The 22,813-nt window shown below is 42.5% G+C and overlaps 1 protein-coding gene across 7 annotated transcripts in view; it reads left to right on the plus strand.

Annotated features, from left to right (window-relative positions):
- PTPRF (protein tyrosine phosphatase receptor type F) overlaps nucleotides 1-22,813 on the plus strand; it is a 184,639-nt gene that overhangs the window by 58,629 nt on the left and 103,197 nt on the right. For 6 of the 7 annotated variants that reach the window (XM_079920117.1, XM_079920121.1, XM_079920123.1 and 3 more), the window contains exon 1: nucleotides 9,828-10,252. The gene's annotated coding sequence lies outside the window, so the exon portion shown is untranslated. Of the gene's footprint in view, nucleotides 1-9,827; nucleotides 10,253-22,813 lie in introns of those variants that run through there. The other variant, XM_079920119.1, reaches the window with a different exon arrangement.

A 22,813-nucleotide genomic window follows, 5' to 3' on the forward strand; every position in this document is an offset into this window, starting at 1 on the left:
CGTTTTTTTCCCTGTAATTCACTTCTAATCGCAAAGCGTTGGGGTCAGAAAAGATGCTTGATATGATTTCAATTTTCTTAAATTTACTGAGACTTGATTTGTGACCCAAGATGTGATCTATCCTGGAGAATGTTCCATGCGCACTTGAGAAGAAAGTGTAATCTGTTGTTTTTGGATGGAATGTCCTGTAAATATCAATTAAATCTATCTGGTCTGTTGTGTCATTTAAAGCTTGTGTTTCCTTATTAATTTTCTGTTTGGATGATCTGTCAATTGGTGTAAATGAGGTGTTAAAGTTCCCCACTATTATTATGTTACTGTCAATTTCCTCTTTTATAGCTGTTAGCAGTTGCCTTATGTATTGAGATGCTCTTATGTTGGGTGCATATATATTTATAATTGTTATATCTTCTTCTTGGATTGATCCCTTGATCATTATGTAGTGTCCTTCTTTGTCTCTTGTAACATTCTTTATTTGAAAGTCCATTTTATCTGATATGAGTATTGCTACTCCAGCTTTCTTTTGATTTCCATTTGCATGGAATATCTTTTTCCATCCCCTCACTTTCAGTCTGTATGTGTCCCTAGGTCTGAAGTGGGTCTCTTGTAGACAGCATATAGATGGGTCTTGTTTTTGTTTCCATTCAACAAGCCTGTGTCTTTTGGTTGGAGCATTTAATCCATTCATGTTTAAGGTAATTATCGATATGTATGTTCCTATGACCATTTTCTTAGTTGTTTTCGGTTTGTTTTTATAGGTCCTTTTCTTCTCTTGTGTTTCCCACTTAGAGAAATTCCTTTAGCATTTGTTGTAGAGCTGGTTTGGTGGTGCTGAATTCTCTTAGCTTTTGCTTATCTGTAAAGCTTTTGATTTCTCCATCTAATCCGAATGAGATCCTGGTTGGGTAGAGTAATCTTGGTTGTAGATTCTTCCCTTTCATCACTTTAAATATGTCATGCCACTCCCTTCTGGCTTGTAGAGTTTCTGCTGAGAAATCAGCTGTTAACTTTATGGGAGTTCCCTTGTATGTTATTTGTCTTTTTTCCCTTGTTGCTTTTAGTAATTTTTCTTTGTCTTTAATTTTTGTCAGTTTGATTACTATGTGTCTCGGCGTGTTTCTCCTTGGGTTTATCCTGTATGGGACTCTCTGTGCTTCGTGGACTTGGGGGGCTCTTTCCTTTCCCATGTTAGGGAAGTTTTCGACTATAATCTCTTCAAATATCTTCTCGGGTCCTTTCTCTCTCTCTTTTCCTTCTGGGACCCCTATAATGCGAGTGTTATTATGTTTAATGTTGTCCCAGAGTTCTCTTAGGCTGTCTTCATTTCTTTTCATTCTTTTTTCTTTATTCTGTTCCGCAGCAGGGAATTCCACCATTCTATCTTCCAGGTTACTTATCCGTTCTTCTGCCTCAGTTAGTCTGCTATTGATTCCTTCTAGTGTAGTTTTCATTTTAGTTATTGTATTGTTCATCTCTGTTTTTTTGTTCTTTAATTCTTCTAGGTCTTTGTTAAACATTTCTTGGATCTTCTCGATCTTTGCTTCCATTCTTTTTCCTAGGTCCTGGATCATCTTCACTATCATTATTCTGTATTCTTTTTCTGGAAGGTTGCCTATCTCCACTTCATTTAGTTGTTTTTCTGGGGTTTTATCTTGTTCCTTCATCTGGTACATAGCCCTCTGCCGTTTCATCTTGTCTGTCTTTCTGTGAATGTGGTTTTTGTTCCACAGGCTGCAAGATTGTAGGTCTTCTTGCTTCTGCTATCTGCCCTCTGGTGGATAAGGCTATCTAAAAGACTTGAGCAAGTTTCCTCAGTAGGGTTTTGATTTGCCTTTTCCTGATGGTTAAAGATGTTGAGATCTTCTCATGTGCCTATTGGCCGTTCATATATCTTCTTTGGAGTCTTTTGGCTTTTTACCTATACTTCTTTATGTTATTATTCAGTGGTTTCTCTAGGGATTACAGTATTCATCCATACCTTACCATAATCTATGCTCAATTAATATTACATCACATCATACATAGGATAGTATACAATGATATAATTCCATTTATACCTCATCCTATCTTCTGTGCTATATTTCATAAGAACAATATTTTATAAACCCCACAATACATTGTTACCATTTGCTTTAAACAGACAACTGAATTTTAAACTGAATTTTAAAGAATTTTTAAAATAAAAATAATTTTTTTATTTTTAAACATATATATTCCCTTTCCAGTACTCTTTATTCCTCCCTGGAGATCCAATTTTCCATCTGATAAAACTTTCTTTCCACCTGAAGATCTTCCTTTAGTACTTCTTGTAGTTAGTTTGTAGACCATGAATTCTTTCAACTTTTGCTTATCTGAAAGTGTCTTTATTTCACCATCCTTTTAAATATATATTTCACTCAATATAAAATTCCACTTTGACAATCTTTTTTCTTCCAGCATTTTACAAATATCATTTCATGTCTTCTGGACTTTTATTGTTTCTGATGAGAAGTCAGCTGACATTCTTATAATTGTTCCCCTGTGTCCTTTTTTTCTGGATGCTTTAAGATTTTTTTGTTCTTCAGCAGTTTGACTATGATATATGTAGGTGTGATTTTCTTTGTATTTATCCATTTTGGGAATTTGTGACCTTCCCAGATTGGGTGTTCCTATTTATTTTTAATCAAATTTAAGACATTTTAAGGCAAAACTTCTCTAATTAGAATTCAGGGACTTCCCTGGTGGTCCAGTGGTTAAGACTCCTCACTTCCACAGCAGGGGGCATGGGTTAGATCCCTGGTCAGGGAACTAAGGTCTGGCATGCTGCTTCTGTGGCCACAAAAAAAAAAAAAAAGAATTTAAATGTGTTTTCTCTTCCATTCTATTTCTCTTCTCATTATGAAACTCCAATTATATGGGTATTATCTTGTTGCTATCATCTCACATGTTATAGATAAGTTGTTCTTTCTCTCTTTTTTTTTAAACCTTTTTTTCTCTCTGTGCTTCAGTCTAGATTATATATATTGACCTGTCTTCAAGTCCCCTAATATTTGATTCTGTTTTGTCCAGCCTTCTTATTTTTATTTGAGATGTATTTACATACCATAAAGTTCACCTTTTTAGAGTGTACAGTTATTGGGTTGTTTTTTTTCAGTGTATTCAAAAAGTTGTGCGATCACCGTCATGATCTAATTCCAGAATGTTTTCATCACCTTAAGAAGAAATCCCATTGCTGTTAGCAGTCACTTTTTATTTTCCCTTTCCCCCATCTCTGGCAACTAATTTACTCTCTGTCTCTATAAATATGCCAATTTTTGACATTTTATATAAATAGAATCATAAAATATTTGGCTTTTTGTGCCTGGCTTCTTTTACTTAATCATATTTTTTCAAGGTTCATCCATGTTGTAATATGAATCAGTAATTCATTCCTTTTTTGTGCCTAAATAATATTACATTATGTGGATTTACCATATTTTGTTCCATTTATTAGTTGATGAACATTTGGGTTGTTCCCACTTTTTAGCTATTATGAATGATGCTGCTATGAACATTCATATATACATTTTTATGTGGACATATGTTTTCATTTCTCTTAGGTATTTACCTAGGAGTGGAATTGCTGGGTCATATGGTAACTCTGTTTAACTTTTTAATGAATTGCCAAACTGTTTTCCACGGCAGTTACACAATTTTATGTTCAGATCAGCATTGCATGAGGGTTCCAATTTCTCTGCAGCTGTGCCAACATTTGTTATTGTCCTTTAAAAATTATTATAGCCATCCTAGGGACTCCCCTCGTGGTGCAGTGGTTAAGAATCTGCCTGCCAATGCAGGGAACATGGGTTCGATCCCTGCTCTGTGAAGATCCCACATGCCATGGAGCAACCAAGCCCATGAGCCACAACTACTGAGCCTGCATGCCCTAGAGCCTGCGCACTGCAGCTACTGAGCCCATGCGCTGCAATTACTGAGGCCGGCGTGCTCCAGGGCCCACGTGCCACAACTACTGAGCCTGCATGCTGCAACAACTGAAGCCCACACACCTAGAGCCTGTGGTCCGCAATAAGAGAAGCCACTGCAATGAGAAGCCTGCACACTGCAATGAAGAGTAGCCTCTGCTCGCCGCAACTAGAGAAAGCCTCCACACAGCAATGGAGACCTAATGCAGCCAAAAATAAATAAATTTTTTTAAAAGATAAAAATAAAATTATTATAGCCATCCTAGTGACTGTAAAGTGATATGTCATTGTAGTCTTGATTTGCATTTCCCTGATGAGTAATGATATCAGGAGGCATCTTTTCATGTACTTATTGGCCATTTCTAGGTCTTCTTTGGAGAAATATCTATTCAGATCCTTTGGGTTGTTGGGTTAAAAAATAACCCAATTTTTGAGTTGGATTATTTGTCTTTTTTTTATTATTGAGTTGTAAGAGTTTTTTTCATGTATTCTAGCTAAAAGCCCTTTTTCAGATATATGATTTACAAATATTTTCTCCTGTTCTGTAGGTTGTCTTTTCATTTTCTTGATAATGTTCTTTGTGCAGAAGTTTTTAATTTCAATGAAGTCCCATTTATCTATTTTTTCTTTGGTTGCTTGTGCTTTAATTGTCATATTTAGCAAACCATTGCCTAATCCAAGGTCATAAAGATTTACTTCTATGTTTTCTTTTAAGAGTTTTATAATTTTAGCCGTTATATTAAGCTCTTAGATCCATTTTGAGTTAATTTTTTTATATGGTGTGAGGTATGAGTCCAATTCATTCTTTCACTTGTGGATAATCAACTGTCCCACCACCATTTGTTGAAAAGACTCTTCTTTCTCCCATTGAATGGTCTTGGCATCCTTGTTAAAAATCAACTGACCATGGGCTTCCCTGGTGACGCAGTGGTTGAGAGTCCGCCTGCCGATGCAGGGGACACGGGTTCATGCCTCGGTCCAGGAAGATCCCACGTGCCGCGGAGCAGCTGGGCACCTGAGCCATGGCTGCTGAGCCTGCGCGTCCGGGGCCTGTGCTCTGAACGGGAGGGGCCACGACAGTGAGAGGCCCGCGTACAGCAAAAAAAAAAAATCAACTAACCAGTGCTCGCTTTGGCAGCACATATACTAAAATTGGAACGATACAGAGAAGATTAGCATGGCCCCTGCACAAGGGTGACACGCAAATTCATGAAGCATTCCATATTTTTGCCCTGCGTACTGCAAAAAAAAAAAAAAAAATCAACTGACCATAGACTCTTAATTCTATTCCATTGATCTATATGGCTATCTTCATGCCAGTACCACACTGTCTTGATGTCTTAATTACTGAAACTTTGTAGTAAGTTTTGAAATTGGGAAGTGTGAATCCTCCAACTTTGTTCTTCCTTTTCAAGATTGTTTTGGCTATTCGGGGTCTTTTAGGTATCCATATTAATTTTAGGATCATCAGGACTTCCCTGGTGGCACAGTGGTTAAGAATCCACCTGACAAAATTTTAAGGCTGTAATGAGGAGTCACATTTACAATAGTCAATATATTCTCTACAATGAATATGCTCCCTTAATTAAAACATGAAGCTGAAAGAAAAAAAAAAGGAATCCGCCTGCTAATGCAGGGGACACTGTTTCGAGCCCTGGTTCAGGAAGACCCCACATGCTGCGGAGCAACTAAGCCTGTGTGCCACAACTACTGAGCCTGTGTTCTAGAGCCCGTGATCCACAACTACTGAAGCCCACGTGTCTAGAGCCCATGCTCCGCAACAAGAGAAGCCACCACAATGAGAAGCCTACGCACCACAATGAAGAGTAGCCCCTGCTCACTGCAGCTAGAGAAAGCCTGCACACAGCAATGAAGACCCAATGCAGCTAAAAATTAATTAATTAATTTTTTTTTTAATTTTAGGATCATCTTATCAATCACTACAAAAGAGTAGTTGGAATTTTGATAGGGATTCCATTAAATCTCCAGACCAATTTGGATACTATTGCCAGCTTAACAATATTGTCTTCCAAACCATGAAAATAGGATGTTTTTCTGTTTATCTAGATCTCCTTTAATTTCTTTCAACAGTGTTTTTCAGTCTTCAATGTAGAAGTCTTACACATATTTCAGTAAATTTATACCTAAATATTGCATTCATTTTGATGCTATCATGAATAAAATTGTTTTCTCAGTTTCATTTTTAGAGTTCATTGCTATACAGAAATACAGTTGATTTTGTCTCTGGATCTTGTATTTTGATCTTGAATCCCGCACACTTGCTTAACCCATTTATTAGTTCTAATAGTTTTTAGTGGATTCTTTAGGATTTTCTGTATATAATATTATTTCATCTACAAATAAAGATAGTTTTACTTTTACCTTAACAATCTTGATGGCTTTTATTTCTTTTCTTGCCCAACTGCTCTGGCTAGTATCTCTAGTACAATGTTGAATAAAGTGACAAGAGCAGACATCCTTGTCTTGTTTCTGATTTTAGAGGGAAAGCATCTAGTCTTTCATCATTAAGTATGATGTTAACTGTGGGTTTTTCATAGATGCCTCATATAATGTTGAAGAAATTCTCTTATAGTCCTAGTTTGGTTAGTATCTATCATGAAAAGGAGTTGGAGTTTGTCAGATGTTTGTGTGTGTGTGTGTGTGTGTGTGTGTGCCTATTGAGATGATCATGTAGTTTTTGTTTTTTATTCAATTTATATGGTGTATTACATCAATTGATTTTTTAGCTGTTAAATTAACCTTGCATTCCTGGGATAAATTCCCACTTGGTCAACTGTATAATTCTTTTTATATGTTGCTTGATCAGATTGTTATTATTTTGTTGAGGATTCTTGTATCTATCTCCATAAGACATATTAGTCTGTAGTTTTCTTGTGGTATTTTTGTCTGATTTTGGTATTAGGGTAGTACTTGTCTCATGGAATGAGTTGAAAACTGTTTCCTTTTAGTTTTTGGAAGAGTTTGTGAAATATTGGGATTAATTCTTTAAATGTTTGGTAGAATTTACTAATGAAGCCATCTGGGCCTGGGCTTTTACGCATGGACAGTTTTGTTTTTTTTTTAATTACTAATTCACTCTCTTTACTTATTATGTATCTATTGGGACTATTTCTTCTTGAGTCAGTTTCAGTAGTTTGAGCCTTTCTACAAATTTGCACACTTAATCTACATTATCTAATTGTTGACATAATTGTTTATAGTATTCCCTTATAATCCTTTTTATTTATATGTCAACAGTAATATCCCCACTTTTATTCCTAGCTTTAATAATCTGAGTCTTCTCTCCTTTTTTCTTGTCATGTCTAGCTAAAGATTTGTAAATTTTGTTCTTCTTTTTAAAAAACCAATTTAATTTTTGGTTTTGTTGATTTTCTCTATTGATTTCTTTTTTATTATTATTATTTTTTAGTTGTGCTGGGTCTTAGTTGCAGCATGTGTGCTCCTTAGTTGCAGCCAGCAGGCTTCTTAGTTGCGGCTCGCTGGCTCCTTAGTTGTGGCACATATGCTCCTTAGTTGTGGCATGTGAACTCTTAGTTGCAACATGCATGTGGGATCTAGTTCCCTGACCAGGGATCACACCTGTGTCCCCTGGATTGGAAGGCAGGTTCTTAACCACTGCACCACCAGGGAAGTCCCTCTATTGATTTCTTATTCTGTATTTTGTTTATTTCTGATTTAATCTTTATTATTTCTTTTATTCTATTTGCTTTGGGTTTAATTTTCTCTTTTTCTAGTTTCTTAAGGTGAAAAGCTGGGTTATTGATTTGCTATCATTCTTCTTTTTGAATGTACATCTTTACATTATTTCCCTCTGAGCACTGTTTTCCTGCATCCCATAAGTTTTGATATGTTGTGTTTTTGTTTTCATTCCTCTCAAAGTAATTTCTAATTTCCCTTGTGATTTCTTCTTTACCTCTTGCATGTTTGAGAGTGTGTTGTTTAACTTCCACATATTTGTGAATTTCCACATTTCCTTCAGTTATTTCTAATTTTATTTCATTGTGCCTGGAGAACATACATTGTATGAGTTCAGTCCTTTTAAATTTATTAAGCCTTGTTTTATTGCCTAACATATGGTCTATTCTGGGGAATAATTCATGTGCACTTGAGAAGGATGTGCATTTTGTTGTTGTTGAGTAGAATATTCTATAGATGTCTGTCAGGTCAACTTGGTTTATAGTGTTGTTTAATTCTCCCATTTCTTTTCTGATCTTCTAATTGTCAGTTTTTGCTTTTATAATTTGAAGCTATCTTTACGTTCACTGATTATTTCCTCTGCCAGCTCAAATTTGCTGTTGAAAACCTCTCATGATTTTTCCATTCTAATTATATTTTTTTACTCCAGAATTTCTGTTTGATTATTTTTTATTATTGTCTCTTTGTTGATATTCTTTAAATGGTGGTACATCATTTTCATAATCTCCTTTAGTTCTTTAGACATGGTTTCCTTCAGTGCTTTGAATATATTTAAAATAGTCAATTTTAAGTCTTGGTCTAGAAGGTTCAACATCTGGGCTTCTTCAGGGACAGTTTTTATTAATTCCCTTTTTCCTGTGAATACTTTTTTGTATTCACAGGAAAAAAACAATAATAATTTTTCACTAAAACTGGACATTTTAAATACTATTATGTGGTAACTTGGAAATCATTGCCCCCCCCAATAGTGTTTATTGTTACTTGTAGCTGTGTGGGGTTTTGTTTGTTTATGTTTGTTTTTAGTGACTTCTCTGAACTAATTCTTTAAAGTGTATATTCTTTATTGTGTGTGGCCAATGAGGTTTTTGCTTGGTTAGCTTGGTGGTCAACAAATGATTGGACAGAGAGAGATTTCCTTAAAAACTGGAATGAATAAGTCATTGCCAAGGGGTTCTGTGTGTGTGTTGGGATGCACCTTCAACACTCAGTCAGGCAGTTTACTACTCCACCTAAGCCTTTACTTCCTATTTACACAGGCCCTCAAGGTCAGCCATAAGTGAGAGCTTGGGGCTTTCTCCAGTCTTCTGGCTTTCTGCACAGCTCTACACATGTATGTGGCCTTGTAGATCCCCAGGAATATGACAGAGCTTTTCAAGACCCCATGATCATCTCATTCCCTAGATTTTCCTTTTAAGCTTTTTGGTTAGTCTCTTCTACCCCCAGCTGTTATTCATTGCTTCAGGTAGCCATGAAGTTAAAACATTTGCCTGTAATTATTTTCAACAAACACCCCCTCCTTCCCCTCAGGAGGAGGCTGTGTATATGAGCTTGCTTCAAACTAACCTTGTAATTGGGGTCTTTTAGGGACAGGCCAAACAAGGACACTTCTTTGAGAACAAGTCTTTGGAAGAGATCCAGCTGGAGAGTGGGAGATGAGACTAGAGCAAGTTTAAATGTGACAAAACTTACTGCTTTCACTGAGATTCAACCGTTTTTCTTGAATACACATTCCCCAGGTTACTCCAAGCTCTTGGTTAATTTCCAGAGTTCTGCATATGTTAATCCTGTCAATCGTTTTCCAACTCTTTTGTTGTTTTTATGGAGGAATGAATTTTTGGAGGATCTTATTCTTCCATTTTCCCAGTCTGCTTTTAATCTTATTCAATGAGTATTTTATTTCATTTAGTATATTTTTCAGTTCAAGGATTTCCACTGACGTTTTAAAATATGTGTAACAGTAGTATACATAACATACACTTCACCCAGTTAAAGTGTACAATTTAATTCACATTCACAGAGTTGTGGTTTTTGTTTTGTTACTTTACAGTTTTTGTACCTCTACTGAAATTCTCCATTTACCACATTATTTTTACCTTTTCCTGTGAGTGCTTTAACATATTTATCAGTTATCTTGTCTGTTAATTCCAACATTGGGCTATCTGAGGGTTTGTTCCTATTGCTTATTTTTTTTTTCTCTACTAAGAGTCACATTTTCCTGTTTCTTCATATGTCTAATAATTTTTTATTGTATACTGGGTATCGTAGGTAAAACATTGTGGAGATTCTGGATTCTGTTATCTTCCTCAGAAGAAGGTTGAGTTTTGTTCTAGTGGGCAGTTAAGTTACTGGTACATCACCTTGGGCTTGTGGAAGCTTGGTTTTATGCTTTATTATGAGTCTTTTTTTTTTTTTTTTGGCCTTATTCCTAGGGAGAATTCCTTGGTCCCAGTCATTGTCCTTCTGGAATTTCAGTGGAAAGCCTGTGGTGTTTACAAAGCTCCCCCTAACATGATGATGCTCAAACTCCAAGCACTGCTTCCCTTGAAGTGGAGAGCTATGGAAGTCTCTGCTCAGCTGTTTCAGGCTTCTAGAAGGTATTTTCCCTTAATTTTTTTGGAGTCTCTCCACTCATGTAGTTTAGGAGTCAGCCAAGGATTTGAGGAAAATTTATGTACAGATTTGGTGTTCCACCTTCTGTAGTTCCTTCCTTCCTCGTTCTCCCTCCTCAAGTTCCTGCTGCTCTCACAGCCCTAAATCCTGTCCTCTGACTCATCAGGCTACAGCTTTCTATTTGTTCTCTATCCTTACACTTTGCAAGAACTGGGACGTACTCTCTGAGGAGAAACCATATAAACATGGATCTCACCTAGCATGTTCTATTCTTTCAAGAATTGAATTCTCTCAAGTTTCTTCCTTTTTTTGGTCATTCTCCAGTAGCTTCAAGTCATTTAAAAAATATTTTGACCAGAGTTTATTATTTTTATCTTCAAGAGAACAAATCTGATGTAAACTATGCTGCCAACACCAAAAGTCTGGACCTTGTTCTTAAATTGTTACCATCTTAATGTTAGTTATAAAAGTTATTCATTGGGCTTCCCTGGTGGCACAGTGGTTGAGAGTCCACCTGCCGATGCAGGGGACACGGGTTCGTGCCCCGGTCCGGGAAGATCCCACATTCCGCGGAGCGGCTGGGCCCGTGAGCCATGGCCACTGAGCCTGCGCGTCCGGAGCCTGTGCTCTGCAACGGGAGAGGCCACAACAGTGAGAGGCCCGCGTACCGCAAAAAAAAAAAAAAAAAAAAAAAAAATTAATCACTTTAATTACCCCCATCCCATTTTCCTCTCCATATAGTTTGATATTTTTTCTTTATTCACACACACACACAGAAACACACATATATTATTTTTACATGAATGATATACTATACATGTTATTTGGCAATTTGCTTTTTTTTACTTATGTATTTAAAGGTTTTTCTATGAGTACATATTTATTCTTTCATCAAATATTCATAGGGCACTTGCTATGTGTCAGGCACTATTCCAGGTCCTGGGGATAAATCAGTGAACCAAACATACAAAAGACTTGCTTTCGTGAAACTTACATTCTAATGAGGGTGGGAGGAGGTGGATTAGAAATGAACAATAAAAAAAATAAGTAAAGTGATAAGTGATGTGGAGAAAAATTAAGCGAGAAAGGCAATAGGGAGTGCTAGCATGTGGAAGGAAAAGAGGTTTGCAGTTTTTCAGAGGGTGAACAAAGAAGACCTCACTCAAAAGGTAATGTTTGAACAGACGTGCAAGCAGTGAGGCAATATGAGAAAAGAGCTTTCTAGGCAAAGTGAGAGCAAAGGCTTGGCAACAGCCTGCTAGCGTGTTTGGGGAACAACAAAGAGGCTTCTGTGTCTGAAGCAGAGTGAGGAAGGGAGCAGTAATTGGAGATGAGGTCAGGTTGCTATAGAGGGCCATAAACACCAATGACATTCCATGGAAGGGGTCAACTTGACCCCCTTGAGCCACTAGTATTTTTTCTTCAATTGACTCTATATGGGTTCCTGTTGAACCTGGCCCCCACAACCCAATGCATGCTCTTCTACTCTGATGCTGACCTTGTTGGCCTGGGTCTTTCTTAGTAGAGTTGCAACTTAACTCTAGTTTCCCCAAAACATTACCATGCCTAGGTGCTCTGACCTAAAAGCACAGCTTTCCCTATGATCTCTTAGATACTTTTTTTGAGCCCAGATTCCCCCTTCCTTCATGGTGATTTCGCCACTGGAAACCACTGTGTTCTTCTTACCAGCAGACCTACATCAGGGCATTAGTGTTCTACCTGTCAGGGCTCCTTAACTTCCAATGTCAGAAGAGAGGCTACAACGGCCATCCCCTCCTCAGAGGACTTGTGCTTCTCATGTAAATCAGTTTACCTTCTCCTCAAAGACCAAACCTCCATAGCAAGGGCATCTGTAAGAATCCCGCTTTGATGAAGCCACAGAAAGCTTCATTTCACCATTCTCTCAGGGCAAGGGGTGCCTGTCTAACGTACACTGCCATAAATAATGGATACCACGAAAGCTATCCTTCCCTGAATGGAGAAGATTTTTTTCAAGGCGAAATGTTAAAATCACCTAAGCAGAGAAGCAGGGCAGCTGCTTCGCCCTCTCTTACATATGGATGTATTGTAATTTAATTGATCTTTCCTCTACTTTTAGATATTTGTTTCCCTCCTTTTTTATTATTATAAATAATTCTGCAATGAGTATCTTGGCATGAGTGTAGATATTTCTGTAAAATAGATTCTTGAAAGAAGAATTGCTGGGTCAAAAGACACATGCATTTAAATTTAAAGCACTCCCAAATTGCCCTACAAAAACATGTTACAGATTTTTATTCCTATGAGAATGTGTTTCCCCACTTCATCACCATCATTAAATATTAAGGATCATTTTTCACTTTTGATATTAATATTGTTTCAATTTCCATATCTCTGATTACTAGTGAGGTTGAACTTGTTTTTATGTCTACCGACCATTTTTATTTTTCTGTGAACTGACTGTTCATAACCTTTGCTTATTTTTCTATTGGATAGCTTGTCATTTTCTTATCTTGCACACATTGTTTTAAGTTTATTCCTAGATATTTCGAAGTTGTTGTCGTTAATTGATTACTACGGACAAATAGTAGAGCTATTGATTTTGGTATCTTGGTCTTATTGCTGGCATCCTTCCTGAACATTTTTCTTGATTTTAATAGTTTTATAGTTGATTATCATTTCTTTCCTGGGGAACCCATCATATACGTGCAAATAAGGGTTTACTGTGACTACTGATGTATTTGGTCTTACGCCTACTATTCTGGTCTGTATTTTCTGTTGATCATTTTTTCTGATTTCCTTTTTCTCTTCATGCCTTTTGAGGCTTGATAGCATGTCTTTGTTCCTTTTGTGGTCTGGAAGATCTGCATTCTGTTTCTACACTTCTAGTGGTTGTCCTTGTATATTTTGTTAAATATTGAAACAAATTTTCCTATTAATGTCAAGAATCAGATCAGCTAATAAATTTCCTCCAAATAAGATAAGATCATTAACTGCACTCCACTCCTCACCCCTTTTTTATTGAAGTCATTTGAAATCTTAGTATCAGATTCTTTTTTACAATCGTTTTTCACATTGCATCTCTATTACTTAGGAATCCTTTACTTTCTGCTCTTTGCTATGTAGCATCTTCTATTTTCTTTTGTCACCTCCCACGATTTAAAAGGTAGTAATCCTGTTTTTCATTTTACTGGTGATTGACTTTTATATTTACCAACTAGATTCCTAAACCTCTATTTCTCTGATTAGGAAAGTAAAGAACAATCAATATCTCCCACTCCCTTACTTTATGTCAGATGAAGATTTTAGTGTGTCCTTACCTGTCTTGCCCTCTGTTCTCTCATTTCCCTGTCTTTTAAAATGTACTGTGTGTTTATAAATCCAGCTTGCATTTCAACCATATATATTTTGTTGTTTTTGTTCAAGTCTTGTGATATATTTAGTTCATTTTAAATGCTTGCAACCAAACCTTTTATATGACAGTGTTCCCATTTTCAAGTTCTTAATTTTAATTCATCTCCTGAGCAGCTGAAATATGTCTTCAGGTTGTTTACTTAGGGAGAACACACACGTGATACATTTTCTACATCCTTCTCTGTATATCTAGAATGTATTTCTGTTGTTTTCGCACATGAATGACAATTTGTTGGGTACGGAATTCTTGCATCACCATCTTTTTCACCCAAAACTGTAATCATTGCTCCCTATTGTCTAGCACTTAGAAATACTGAGGCAAAGCCTAAGACCAACCTAAAACTTCCCCCTTTGTAACCTGATTTAATCTGTGGATCTGTGCAATATTTTTCCTTCATGGTAGGAAAAGAATTTTTGCATGGCTAGGATATGTCCTGGTATATAATTCTTTTGTTAATTTTCCATGGAACTCATTGATTTATTTACCCAATCATTTTTCAGCTCAGGTCATTTCCCGTTGAGTATGTGAATATTACTTCCGTTCATTTGACGGTAATGATTGTAAGTATCTCTTGGCTGTGCCCTCTTTTCCATCATCTCTCATCTCTCACCAGGGTGAAGGCAACAACCTGCTTTCACTCGGCCCCTACTCACTTTTCATTCTCACTTCCATTTAAGACCCTTGCGCTGAGGACCCTGACTGCCCTGTTCACTGCTCTGAACACGAGCTTCCCACTGCCCTGGGACTATGACCCAGATCCTGAATGTAGCTACTGCAGCCTCTGGTGAGGCACCCCCCTCCCCAGCCTCGTCTCCCACTACATACCTACCCTACAAACCAGCCACGCTGCTTCCTCTTACTCCTTCAGTTAGGCCGGCTCCCTCCGCGCCCACCACTCTCACCATTGGCCACCCAGGCCTGGCCAGTCAGAATGCCCCATTCCCTAGGACACAGAGATCAGGCCAGAGGAGGCATCTGATCTACGCTGGACCAATCACCAGGTGTCTGGGCCCTGGTTTCTGCCCCTCTGCTCTTATGGCCTGGCCAACTCCTCCCTGTTCTTTTTTTTTTTTTTTTTAATTTTTATTAGAGTAATAGTTGCTTTACAATGTTGTGTTTGTTTCTGCTGTACAGCAAAGTGAATCAGTTATACGTATACATATATCCCCTCTTTTTTAGATTTTCTTCCCATTTAGGTCTCCCTGTTCTTTAGATCTCAGCTTAAATATTGCTTCCTAGAAAAACCCTCCCTGACCCTCGCACCTCCCCTCTGTTATGTCTGGAACTTCGTCTTTTGTTCATTTGTTTCAATAAGTATTTTTGAGCATCCCCTGTGTGCCTGGGGATACGTCAGTGAGCGATAGAGATGACCCTGCCCTCACAGAGCTTCATTCTACAGGTGTTTCTTCATGGTGCTTCTTAGAATTAGTATATAAAATAATTGATTGTGGGATTCTTCTTTTTTTTTTTTTTTGCGGTATGCGGGCCTCTCACTGTTGTGGCCTTTCCCGTTGCGGAGCACAGGCTGCAGACGCGCAGGCTCAGCAGCCATGGCTCACGGGTCTAGCCTCTCTGCGGCATGTGGGATCTTCCCGGACCGGGGCACGAACCTGTGTCTGCTGCATCGGCAGGCAGACTCTCAACCACTGCGCCACCAGGGAAGCCCTGTGGGATTCTTTTCATTCTGCCTCTTTCAGAAAACAGTAAGCTCTCTGAGGGCAGGGATCAAATCCACTTGTTTATACTTGTAGCTCTGGGATATAAGTCACTTCTTGGTATATGATAGGCACTCAAATAAATGTTTGATGAATGAATTAATGAATTCATGCTATTTATAGAAGTCAGGACTCTGTCAGTTACAATCCATCTCAAACTAGCTTCAGCAAAAAGATAAAGATAAGAAAAAAAAAAGAAGTAAAAGGAAACAAAAAAAGAGAAAGAAGTGAAACGAAAAAAGCAAGGGGAGGGCTTCCCTGGTGGCGCAGTCGTTGGGAGTCTGCCTGCCGATGCAGGGGACACGGGTTCGTGCCCTGGTCCGGGAAGATCCCACATGCAGCGGAGCGGCTGGGCCCGTGAGCCATGGCCGCTGAGCCTGCGTGTCCGGAGCCTGTGCTCCGCAACGGGAGAGGCCACAACAGTGAAAGGCCCGCATACCGCAAAAAAAAAAGAAAAAAAAAAGCAAAGGGAGATGTGGATTCATAGGCTCACTCCAGGGGAAAGGCCACGGGCAGCTCTAGCATTGTGCCTAGTGGACCCAGCGCCCCCCTCGATGCCACCAGGGCTCCCTCTGCTTCCCTCTGTGTATTGATCTCCTCTCCGGCTCTAGATGGATTTCCTCCATGTTGCCAGGGGAGATAGGTGCCGACAGTTCCAAATTCACATATTCTCAGTTTAGCAACACCAAAGAAAAAGCCTTTGTTTCTCTCAGCATCTGTATGTTTGCAGGGCCCAGACAACTGGTGATTGGTCCAGCATAGATCAGATGCCTCCTCTGGCCTGATCTCTGTGTCCTAGGGAATGGGGCGTTCTGACTGGCCAGGCCTGGGTGGCACACCTCTCCCTGAGGGTCTGGGTGAAGTCAGGTGGGCAGGACACCGTGACCTTCACACCAAGAAGTCTCGCAGTTCAGGAGATATCCCCCGAAGGAATAACAGGTGTCACCAACAGGAAGAAAGAAACATGCTACTGGGACAAATGCAACAATTGCCCCCGTATCACAGGATGGCTTTTCTTGCATTCTTTTATTTTTTGCAGCCAGTGCTTTTGCATCTCTCTCCCTTAGTCTATTCATTCTGTCTTCTGGTTAGCAGCTGTTTCCTGGGGTGCTGTCCTTGTGCTCGGCACAGGCAGTAGAGGAGTCCCGGGAACCTTGCACCTGCTATACACAAAGCTACCTTTTGAAGACAGTAGCTTCAGATGGCTCTTTCATACTCTGGGAACCCTTGTCCCAGAGTAATGCTCCACTGGAGAAGGGCCAAATGGCCCCAATCAAATCATTTTGTGTCTCTGTGATCCAGACCGGAAGACCAGGTTAGTAGAGCTGCTAGTTCGATTTCATGTGTTGAGGAGCTAGCTCTTCATCTGGAGCCCTCCCAGGCCCACACTGTTTTGAGGGCACTGCACACTTTGCTGTCCTGTAACACAGAGTTAGGGTCCAGGTTCAGATCATCATAAACAGGTTATTCACTTACATGAAAGTCCAGTGGGCTATACCCAAGTCAGGCAAGATATAAGAGGGCTTTGCCCTGGGGTCCCAACAGCAGCTATATAATTCAGATTTCTCCACCTGCTCCCCTCACAAGCATCACATCTAGACATTCCTGCTTCCTGAAAGGCCAGCCCTGGAGATGAGAGTCCTGGCAGTGATAGACTAACATAACCTTGGAGAGAGGGCCCCTCCTCCACTCCACCATGGCCTGTATCATCCGCTCAAGCCCACTGCTTTTCCTGGGGTCTCACCAAGTCCCTCAGTTTTTTTCTGAAGGCCCTGTAGCTCTGAAGGGCTCACACTTCATGAGCCTAGGATCAAATTCAAGGCAGACACTATGGGCTCCCCAGCCCCCTTTTCCCCAGGCACATGTGCCCTGAAATATCCCCCAGGCAGGGCAGGTTCAGTTCCAGGACCCAGCAGGCAGGATCGGTCTCCAAAGCAGCAAAGCCCTCCCTCTTCCTCCTGCTGGAGGGAGCCTTCTGAGTCCTGAAGCCATTCTTCCCACTAACCACACTCTCTAGGGCTGCATGGAGTCATGTTTGTCCTGGAAAAGGGAGGAGCCGAAACAGGAGGTCTTCATTTGGAATCCGAGCACAGAGGCCTCTCTCACGCCTTCATTTGAACCTTCTCTGGATTTCACTGGCTTATCATGTCGCTTGCATATGAGTGGGCCACCCAGGGCTGTGCTGGCTCTCCCCTGACACCCTTGAGGCCAGTCCCCGCATGCGGCTGCATCCCAGATAAACAGAATTCCAGCTCCAAAGGCAGCACTAGATAACGTGTGGATTTTTCTGAGGCTTTGTGAGATGACAGGGGAGTCCAGCGCTCCCCTCAGGCTCCTTCCACCAAGTCCTGCGCACAGCAGCTGCACATCCCTCCCCTCTCCCCAACCTTTCTTCCTTGCTCTCTCTCCCTCTCTCCGTGGTGACTCCAGCCTCCCCTCTCCTCTCTCTCAAAAGCAGCATGGAAACACCGCCCCCCACCCCCTGCATCCTTAGCCAGATGGAGGTCACCACCTGCTGGCCGGTCCCCTAGCACCCCCAGAAAGGCCTCGGTTCATCTCCCGCCCTCTCCTGCTCAATAGATGCCTCTGGTCTTTAGCAGAGAAATGGGTGTGCTATTTGCTTGTGCCCAGGAGTTTCTTCCGGCTCAAGCCCAGACCACTTCCCCCTCCTCCCTTCCCACCCCATCCTCGCCTGCATCCCTGAAGCTTTGCTCACAAACGTGCCTGCCAGTCCCATCCTGGCTCTTCAGGACAGTCTCCTCCAAGACCTCTCCCCCGACCCCCGCTGGCCCGAAGGGGACCCTCGGTGGTTACCAAAACCTGTGCTGATGCCCTGGAGCTGAGGAATGTGTGACTGCTACGGAGGCAAACCCACGGGTCCTGGGATCCACTAGGAGCTGAGCCGGAAGCTGGTCCTTCGGCCGGGGGCTGCTGTCCTGTGTCTCCCACTCCCTCGTTTTCCTGGGCACCACTCTGTCCACTTTGGTCTCCCTTCCCCAGGAGAAATGCCATGTTTGCCAAGCTCTTTTCCCACGGGCACGGTCTGCTATAACAAACCCTTCATTGCCACAATCTGTACACATTTTCTGGACAGGAGAGGGTGGAGAGTTTCATGCCACAAAGCCCTGGACTGTCCTGGGTTGGCCCCAAGGCTGTCTGCCCATTGCTGGACCCTATGGGGAGCCACGAGAGCCAGGAATCTCCATGCACCAAACTTGGGCACGGTATCTAGCCAGGTCTGGAGCCCATCTGAGGGACCCTCAGATTGGGGCTTATCTCCCGGCTCCCCAGGGCTCATCTATTGAGAATTTGACCTACATCACCTCCAGCTTCCTGTGTCGTCCTCTCTGATCCCAACCTCCCTCTCTTCCTCCCTCACTAAGAGCTGGAATGCAGGTGGCCCCCCAGATTCTAGAGGGTCTAAAATTGTTCAGGAAAACCTGGCCAAATCATCCCCACACTGTCTGGCTTCGGCCATTCCATATTCTCAAAGCTGGGCTTGTACACCGTGCAAACAGCTCACTCCAAACGTTTCTGCAGCCCATACACACGTGTGAGAGTGCCTCCCCGTTCCCGGTGACCTGGGGTCACTACCTCAACACTGGAAACAGGCACCTCACCTCCTTGCTCTGTGCTGTCACAGCTGTCAGCTCATAGGACCACTTGGTTCCCCAGAAGCAAACCCTGAAAGGAGAATTTGTATGCAGGAGATTGAAGAGTTCCTGGGAAAAAACACTGAGGAGTCAGTGGGAGGGGCGGGCGGTCACCAGGCAGGGAGGGGGTCAAGTGAGGGTGGGATATTGAGTAAAGTCCCATGGAGGGTAACCTTGGCTTGATTCCACACGGGGACTTTGAGGACCACCCCGCAGGGTTGTCCTGACCAAGGAGCAGGGGAGCCCCACAGTCACTGGTAAAGGCTGCCCCTGCCCTGTGTCAGTTCCCAGGCCCCTGCCTGAGCTCAGTCTCTGACAAAGATGGAGAGCAGGCTCTTGGGTGTGAAAGGGCTCGGGAGCTGATATGCAAGAAACATCCAGGAGAATATGGGCATCAGCTAGTCTCTCTGCAGTAACTTCTTTTTTTTTTTTAATTTATTTATTTATCTTTGGCTGCATTGGGTCTTCATTGCTGCATTGCAGCCTTTCTCTCTAGTTGCGGAGAGCGGGGGCTACTCTTCATTGCAGTGCGCGGGCTTCTCATTGCGCTGGCTTCTCTTGTTGCGGAGCACAGGCTCTAGGCATGCGGGCTTCAGTAGTTGTGGCACGCGGGCTCAGTAGTTGTGGTGCATGGGCTTAGTTGCTCCATGGCATGTGGGATCTTCCCTGACCAGGGCTTGAACCCGTGTCCTCTGCCTTGGCAGGCAGATTCTTAACCACTGAGCCACCAGGGAAGCCCTGCAATTACTTCTTAATGCAAACTCTTCATATCTGAAACCTGCCACTCTAAGTCATCTCCCATCCTGGGCAGAGCGCCTTTTTGCCCCATCCTATCCCTTGGCATCTGCTCAGCCAGCAGGTGAAGGAAGAGTGGACCCCAAACTAGTCCAGTTATATGGGCTCCCAACTCCTCTCTCCTCCAGGAAAAGATTGACCCCCTTAAGGAACTGAAAGCCTGTTGATGCTGGAGTTTCCTATTTCCTCACAGAGGGGGACTCACACATGAAGGGTAGCAAGTGTTTGGAGCATCCGCATGCCCCACAGGGGAGGCAGCCCCTGGACAGGTGGGGGTGTCCAGCTTGGGCAAAACCACCCTCTAATCCATCAACTGAGTGACTGGTAGGTTTCCCCTTGCCCATGTGCTCCAGCTCCCAAGCTCTCCACCCACCACCGCTCCCTTCGTGATACTCTTTTCTTCTTCCTTATCGTCTGCTATCTCCAGATTAAGTGTTGTGAAGAGGGCTTCCCGCATCCCCATGGAGAGGAGTAGGAGTCCGGGATCAAGGCGTCACTAGGCTCCCCTGCCGAATGGTCATCAGGCGTCCTTCCCGTCCTTGTCATCCTCCTCATATTCGTCTCCTACCCACTCCTCACCAAGAGAGAGGGCTGGCTTCTCCTCAGCCTCATTAGGGCCTTTCCTGCTCCACTGATCATGGGGTTATGGTCAGCCTGCTCCACTGATCATGGGGTTATGGTCAGAGTCCTCAGGCAGGTAGACCGCCACCCTTCCAGGTCTCCCTTGGGTGGGGGTTTGCTTGGATGTACAATGTGAACAGCCCTGCCCTGTGGCTGCATATTATAACAGTCAGGCATCCTGACCAGTCCCCTATCAGACATGGGGTTTCCTTTAGTGCTAAGCTGTCTCCTGCCTACCTGGGGTCACCTGATCCATTGTGAAACCCCGTCTCCAGTCTGCAACCCTAGCTCTGTACCTGGGTAAATTAGTAAGAAACCTCGCCACCGTGTCGACAAGAATACCAGCTCAAATTGCTTTAAATAAAAGGGGAACGTATTGGTTCATTAACTGAAAAATCACAAGGGCAGTTAGCTTCAGGCTCAGGGGATCCAGGTACCTAAACAAAGCGTTGATAAACTACTGCCTGTAAGCCACATCTGGCCTGGCCTGCCACCTGTTTTATAAATACCTTGGTACGGAAACACAGCCATGCTTATCTGTTTACATGTTATCTATGGTGGCTTTCAGTCTACAACCAAAGAGCTGAGTAGTCGCAACAGAGACCTATGGCCCACAAAACTGAAAATATTTACTACTGGCTTTTTGTAGATAACTTTGCCGACCCCTGACTTAAACAATATCATCAGGAATCTACCTCTATCTCTTGCCTGATGGTTGTGGTGAGTTCCCCTAGTCCCTGATCCCTAAACTACACAGACTGAGAGTGGCTGAGGTGTGGTTCCCTAAGTGAAGAGTGGAGTGTGATCCCTGGAAGAAGGATAAGTGGCTTCTGAGCAGGCCAAAACAACAGACGTCTGCTCTGCAGGCTCCGATCTTGTTTTCTGTGCTGTGTTCCACCAGGCCACCGTGGTGACAAACCATCAGCCACCTGGAGCTTATCCTTCAGATTGGTGGCATACTGAGTGAGACTGTCCCTGTGTGGCCCCTGGTTGTCAAGCCCCAAATGAGACCCATCAGTGGCCATGGCTCCAGTGCAGCTATCACGATGGAGTGCCACCAGCAGCAACGTTCCCAGGGCTTGGCCTGGGTTAGAGCATCTGCACCCCAGCACCGCTGCCACTGTTGATCTGGATAGAACCTTCCATGCATGTTTAGTAAAGTTCTGTGGAACTCCTTTGGGTTGGGGTCCATTTCAGGGAGTGGCCCTAGCCTTGCCAATTACAATTCTGCTAGTAAAAGGATTCCCCAAAATCTCACAATTTCTTGGTGAGGATGTAAAAAGACAGGAAATGCACAAACTGAGAACTTCTCCCACCACACCCCTGCCTAGAGGATGCTTCTGGACCCCTGGTGGGATGCCCGGGCATGGGAGGAACTGTGCCATCCCAATTTTGACTCTCCAGTTTCAGAAGACAACTGTCAAGGTACACCGTTTCTAAGAGCGTGCCACTCTGAGTCCTCTCCAGATAGGCTGGTCGGGAAGCAATGTTGTACACGTAATGCGCTGGGCGCATCTGTCCCACTTTATTTGGATGTCCTCTGCCGTCATGGGCCAGAGGAGCCATGCCCTAATTAGCCCCAGCATCTGTTCCCTCCCCAAGGCCCAGTGTCATCATGCATGGACCTCAGTGCTGTGGGGCAGCCTTTTTGAAACTGTACCAACTGCTTCCACGGTCCATTTACGAGGCACACAGGATTCTGTGTGATACCCGATAATCAGGGCGATGTCCTAGAGTAGGACATTTGGGCCATAAGAGGAGCCTCATACCCCCCTGCTAGAAGGAGCCACTTCTTCCCCTTCACTGTCAACCACAGCTCACTTCCTGGCAGAGCTCTTTGCTGACTCCCCACCTCCATCTGGGGAGGCACAGTTGGGTTATGTAATTCAAGATTGTAAGTACAGCTTCTGAGGGTTGCCCCAGGCCGTCAGCCAAGCCTCTTTTCCAGACCCCTTTGCCATTCCAAATGGCCTGACCTCCCTCATTAAAGATGGTCTCAGCGACCTGAGAACATGACCTTTGCAATGTAGCAGCTGCACCTTCAGAGCAGATGATAACAATGCTGGAATTACAGGCCCCTGGAGCTTCCATCCAGCTTACCTCTTCATACCCAATTCGGTACTGGAAAATGAGGCAGGTAGCAGCCCATGCCAGGAAGGGTACACCACACTCATATTCCTTAAATGTATTCTTGGTAATCCACTTCAGCATTAAAAACTCTATAGTCTGTGAATGGGGTCTTGGGCCTCACTGCCAGGTGGGCTTTGATGAGCAGTGTCACAATTTTATGATTCCCATAGACCCAATATTACATCATCTTCCATCTTCTTGTCCTAGACCAAGGTTGTCTGTCTGCCTGGCATACTT

This window comes from Stenella coeruleoalba (assembly GCF_951394435.1).
Source record: "Stenella coeruleoalba genome assembly, chromosome: 1".
NCBI classification, from domain to species: Eukaryota; Metazoa; Chordata; class Mammalia; order Artiodactyla; family Delphinidae; genus Stenella; species Stenella coeruleoalba.